Here is a 6,816-nt window from a genome sequence, read left to right as displayed (position 1 = left end):
GGAAGGGCAAGTAGGCGGTTTTTTTTAGAGGAAACAACCTAAAGTGCATCCCTGGTCATTAAAGTGGGTAATGAATAATATTGATAGGAAATTACTCGTTGGTTTTGGAGGTGGAGTAGAGGTTGCTCGGATATCAAAACAGCAAATTTCCAGGATATTTAGAGTTCCTCTGGGAAAGCCCTGCCTTTGGCGAAGGGGAAGTTCCAGGTGCCAGACAAAGCAACAGGATAAGGATCTAGGTGTTGTCATTAGAAGAGGCTATTATGGAGTCATGCAAACTAATTTATCATTTTTAAAAAATATTTTTTTCTTTATTTCAGAGAGGAAAGGATGGGAGAAAGAGAGAAATATCAATGATGAGACAGAACCATTGATTGGCTGCCTCCTGTACTCCCCCCACTGGGGATGGAGCTGAAACCTGGGTATGTGTCCTGACTGGGAATTGAACCATGACCTCCAGGTTCACAGGTCCACACTCAACCACTGAGCCATGCCAGCTGGGCCAAACTAATTTATTATTATTATTATTATTATTATTATCATCATCATCATCATCATCAACAACAACAACTAATACACAATGGTGAGGAAAAATAACTTAGTTGTTAAATACAGAAATTTTAGAACAGATCTACCTGAATTCATGTCCTGGATTTCCAGTATTTCCCATTTTTGTAGTGGAGATAATTTACTATCCTAATAAGGTTTTTATGACAATTAAGTAACTAAATACAATGTTAAAAACTTAAAACAGCCGAAACCGGTTTGGCTCAGTGGATAGAGCGTTGGCCTGCGGACTGAAGGGTCCCAGGTTCGATTCCGGTCAAGGGCATGTGCCTGGGTTGTGGGCATATCCCCAGTAGGAGATGTGCAGAAGGCAGCTGATCGATGTTTCTCTCTCATCGATGTTTCTAACTCTCTATCTCTCTCCCTTCCTCTCTGTAAAAAATCAATAAAATATATTTAAAAAAAAACTTAAAACAGCCTGGCGTGTTGTAGGAACTCGATGTTATTCGCAGGTTCAGTTGACTTATAAACATTCTCTTTATAGGCATGAATCATAATTTGTACTAGTCTAGTTATTATTGTACACCTCTTAAAATGTGATATCACTAGTAAATTAACGTACTAATATTGCTGTGGATGCTTGTATAATGCATTCAGCAAATATTTACTGAGTATCTACTATATTCCAAGCATTATGCCGAGCACTGGGAATGCAAATATATATAAGACCTGATACCTGGCACCGAAGATATAAGGTTGGTGGCAGAGACAACAAAATAAATAGACGACCATAACAGAGATAAGACCTATATGTCTTAGAATAAACACAAGGTACTATGAGAAAACAAGGCAGGTATTCAACTCAAGTTTAAAAAAGGGGGGAGGGGCCTTGGAAGAGACAAATCTCATAATGTCCCTCTCCCCATTCCAATACTTCCCACTAAAATCCATTTGTATGTAATAGAAAAACCTTATTATCCATTCACACGTTTATTCAGAGCTTTTGCTAAATCGTTCATGCATTCTATTGCCGTGTGTCTTTGTACGTTAAGTTAGATTGTGGGCTCCAGGAGAACAGGAGCCAGCTCCAGGTCCATGTGCTTTCCCTCTTTCAGGAACAGTGCTGGATGCAGAAGAGATGGAGGTAAAAGTCACAGGAACTGGCTTCAGGAAGTCAAGTGTGGAGGGAGAGAGATGAGATCACAAAACAACGTGGCCATTGCTGGGTATCTAGGATGTTGAGATAGGAGTACAGACAAAGCCTCCTAACACAGAGTCTTCCCAGAAGAGGTGATGACTTCTACCATAACTAAAACCATACTGGTGCAATTACCAGCATATCCAGTGTTGGGCTACCACTGGCTCATACAGGCGGATGAGAGCTGATTGCTACATTTAAAGAATTTTGCAAGCTGGATATTCAACATAGCCAATATTAAAAATTAGATAAAATTGAATTACATTTAAATAATTTTTTAAATAGAGCCAGCAAATACTCAAAACTCATTACTTCCTAATCATTTTGCTATGTTTATTATTGTCTACACTCTTGAAATTATGTATGTCATATATAAGGGTGTGTGGCTATGTATCTCTTCCTATCTCCCTGTTCAGTGATGTCATCTTAGTAGCCTGAAATTGGCCATCATAGGCGTATTTACACCGTAGCAATTGGCTAGTACTATCTATCATATGTTTGGTTTTTTCCAGAGAATTGGATGTTAAACATTTACCTGCACACCATGGAGTGTATGAATTTTATTTAATGTTTAGTAAATTATTTTGATAATGATGATGATGATGATGATCAGGAGAACTTTGGGTAAATCTGAGAATGAATGAGTTTGTATATTATCTGCTTTTGGTACATTTTCCTGTCCTGATAAGCTTAGTTCTGCTTCCTTCTCCATGACTCAGACACCCACTACTCTTACAACATTTTCATTCTCTTCACTGTACTTTCTCTAGCACATCTTCCCACCAGGAAAACAAAAAACAAAACAAAAAAAAAACAAACCATAAACCCGGGAAAACTGAACGAATTGATTATTGCATTGGTGTTTCATATTTATAATGCCCTATAGACAAAGTATAATGTAGAACTTCATCTAAAGACCACGGACCAATTTCTTACAGTCTCATATGATCCCTCTGATAGTCTGAGGTAGCTACCATCCCTAATTTATAATTGAGGAAAATAAAGTTTCATGACTAAAAGACTGGTCCAAAATCTTGATAAGTGGAAAAGCCGTATCTCAAACACAACTTTTCTGACTGCTAGTCAGGTATATTTTCTACTACACTATGCTAGCTCTAAAACCAAAGAGAAATTTGTGGACTTTCAAGCTTTGCATGGCGTGGGGTAGACCTTGGGGAAAATATAGCCACCTTCTTGAAAATAACTCCACATAGGTGTACATATACTTCTGTGAAAGCACAAACTACAGTATCAGAAACTACTGTTTATATGTCTTTCTTGTGCATTAGATTCAGAGTTTAATAAGGTCAAGGCCCAATATTCATTGTATTATCCCCAGGAATCCAAATTAGTGCCTGGTACATGAAAGGTGCTCTAAACTGCTTATTTATTAATGGAGGAAGAGTAGATCACCAACAACAGCAGCCACAGCAAACAATGACAATCAACAACTAACAACAATAATAATAAATTATAGCCTGTTTAGTCTACTGCTCTCAAAATTCTATGTGTACAGGTATTTTCATTTGACAGAATTTGGTATTTACAAATCTGAGCTGAGGGTTATGCCTCTGTAAACTGACTGTCTTTTTATATAAACATTTATTGAAATTCTTTATTCATTTATATATTCCTATATAGATGAGGTTAAAGTGGGTTTGATTGATATTATGAAGTAGCAGATCACATAACCTCTCTGAACCGGGGTCACCTTACCTATAAAATTACAATAGAAAATCTATCAGACATACTGGCTGCACAGAGAGATCCAGTTCAGGAAATTTCTTTGAGTTAGACAATTAGGATTTGTTCACTTTCCTTTATGTCTTATGCTTCAATCAGATTTTAAATTACAATCTAGAACTTTTATGGCTGACTGATGTATATATTTATAAAAGTTACTGTTATGTAAAGTCTTAAAGTCCTATTACCGATCTTCTTATATATTTTGATAGGTATTATGGGATAGATATAATTTTGCAATATATTTCAACAAAGTCAGAGATCTTGAAACCTTTTGACAAATTGGAATACTCTAGGTTTCTGTTTTATAAAGTACTTTTATGAATGACCACAAGAGGTCTCTATTTTTTAAAGAAAAATCAATCCCCTGATAATTTTCTTTCTTGACAATTAGAAGACAGAAACATCTCTAGTCTCTAAAGAATAGATTTAACTAATTAAGCTATCTAGTTCAAAATCAAAATTTTCAAAATTGGAAAAAATATTTTATATATATGTTTTTTTAAAAAAATAGAATTTCCACTTTCTCCCAAGAGTAGCAACATTAATACTAACCAACCACCCAGACTTAGCCTCTTCCGTCCTGACCCATGCCAACAAAGAATCGAAAATGCTCTGTAACTGGTATACGTATGCATAAGAAAAAAATAAAGGGGATATTTAGAAGTTATTTTTTAGAATTTTTATCTCACATATGAAGAATCCTTACTATCTGATATTCTCGAGCATCTACAAAACTCAAAGTATTATCTAATCATGGCTCACCTGCATACATTAACTTGGTGAAAGAGTTGTGATGATTCTATCTGGTTGACCGGAGCCCTAATCAACTTGACTCCTATGTCTGATTTATCAGCATTGGTTTTCAAAGTGTGGCCCCCGGACAAATGACAGCAACCAGGAATTTGTTACATTTTAGTGAATCAGAAAATTTGGAGGCAGAGCCCAGCAACTGGCATTTTAAAAGACTCTCCAGTTTTTTAAACTGATGGGGAAAAAGCCATCAGTTTTTCTGATGCGTATTAAGCTTGAGAATTGCCAATTTAGTGTAGAATTGATGAATCATCCCAATTCTCAGTCCCTAGTTTGCCCCATCTATGAAACCTCAGGAGCAGAATGGTGTATGAAACTCAAAGGCCGACTTATGGTAGCTGGAAAAAAAGGTTAAATAATCTGGAACCATTTTCACAAAACAGCCTGGTTAAAAAAAAAAAAAAAAAAAAAAAAAAAGGACATGGTTCCAAGCCACCAGTATATAGACTCAAGATGCCAAGACTCCTCCACTTTTCCCTCAAAAACTGTAGATTACCCACTGTGGGCTTCTAAGAGAAAGACTCCATGCCCTTAGAATAGCCCAGACTTGCTCCTGACACTCTAAAATGTTTCCTCTGGTCTTTCGTGCATCCCAGAGCAAATAATCATGCATACCACCAAGTGTGCCATATGAATTCAGGAGGCTCTGTAGACTTACAATAATTTGATTAACTTTCTCGTTTCTCAAAGAATGACTGCTAATGTAAATAATGCACGAATATCTTGGTTTTTTAGTAGAGAGTTCACGTTGTTTTTCTGGCGGAGAGGGTTTCACATGTTGGCCACCCTCTCTCATCGTCTGTACTGTGAGGAATGGTGTCCTTTCAGAGAAAACACTTGACTATGGACCAGTAAGCAGTTCAAAGATGCATTTGGATGAAAGGGTTGCTACTAATTTTTTTTTGAGTGTTTAGTGTGTGTCAGGAGCCATTTGGAGGATTTTATACGGATATTTTATTTTAACACATGCAAAATCTCTTAAGGCAGGGAGAATTATACTCATTTTATAAATGAGGATACTGAGACACAGAAGGGACAGGAAATTTCCCAAACTCACACTGTTGTCATGAAGTATCAAAACCTGGACTTCGCCCCAGAAGACTGGTGTAGAAATCATGTTCTTACAACTGCAAGAGCCGGCCTCAGTCTGTGAGGGACAATCACAGAGCCATCAGCAGGGATGGCAAATGCTACCTACTCCTCAAGTCTCTAATTGTTTTTACTTCAGGAATTTTTTGCCCAACGTGTTTAGGATTTGTAGAAAGAAAGAAAAAGTGAGAGGAACAGAGTGGGGAAAATATCCTCCTAAAACTAAACCAACACTTATTACAAATGTGTGCCAACATTCCCCTAATAATACCCAATTTCCTACTAAAAGTCAGCAAATGCTTTAAAGACACTACTCATTTGATTTTTCCATCTACCCCCTTTGCGAGATAAGGAATCAGCACTGAGATATGAAGCCAACTACCCTTCTAAGTATTGGTAGATGGGGAACCAAATCACCAGGCTTCTAGCTCCAAATTCTATGCATCCACAGCATCCCACAGCTTCCACGTGGCCCGCCACTCGCCTGAGCACAGATCTAGGCCAACTCTAAAGTCTTCTACTATTTATGTATTACATCACAGTCTGACTTCTGTTCAGTTTATTGACTTTACAATTTCAGGTTTGGACACAATGATGCAGTCCTGTGGGTCACGTCACTATATGAGAGCAGTGCCTGGCGTTGATACTTCACTGGTCAATTTCTCCACGTTAATTTAGCCTTACCCTTCACTCCAGAACATGGCTCAGGCTCCAAAGTCAGAGCTGCATTCATGTTACTCGGTGAAAGAAGTCCATCTGAATAGGCTACATGGTAAATGATTCCAACTATACGATATTCTGGAGAAGACAGAACTGAGGACAATAAAAAGATCAGCAGTTGCCAGGGATTGTGGGGCAGGAGTGATGAACAGAGCACAGAGGATTTTCTTAAAATATAGTTTTATTGATTTCAGAGACAAAGGGAGAGGGCGAGAGAGATAGAAGCATCAATGATGAGAGAGAATCATTGATCGGCTGCCTCCTGCATGCCCCCTTCTTGGGATCGAGCCTGCAACCCAGACATGTGCCCTGAATGGGGAATCGAACTGTGACCTCCTGGTTCATAGGTCCACGCTCAACCACTGTACCACACTGGCTGGGCAAGCACAGAAGATTTTTAGGGCAGTTAAACTACTCTATGTGATACTACAATGGTAGATACATGGAATTATACATTTGTCAAAACACGTAAGTGTACCAGAGTGAACCCTATTTTAAACTATGGACTTTGGGTGATTATGATGTGTGCTGTAGGTTCATCAGTTGAAGCAAATGTACCACTTTGTGTGGGATGATGATAGTAGAGGAGGCCATGAATGTGGGGGTAGGGAATATGGGAACTCTCTGTACCATCCACTAAATTATGCTGTGGACCCAAAATTGCTCTAAAAAACGTCTATTAAGTATTCAAAGAAAAAAAAAAAGTCAGAACTGCATTCAATCACTGGCTCCACTGATTGCCAGCT

The sequence above is a fragment of the Myotis myotis genome, unplaced genomic scaffold, assembly GCF_014108235.1.
Source record: "Myotis myotis isolate mMyoMyo1 unplaced genomic scaffold, mMyoMyo1.p scaffold_m19_p_16, whole genome shotgun sequence".
NCBI classification, from domain to species: domain Eukaryota; kingdom Metazoa; phylum Chordata; class Mammalia; order Chiroptera; family Vespertilionidae; genus Myotis; species Myotis myotis.
Note: the sequence above shows the minus strand (reverse complement) of the source record.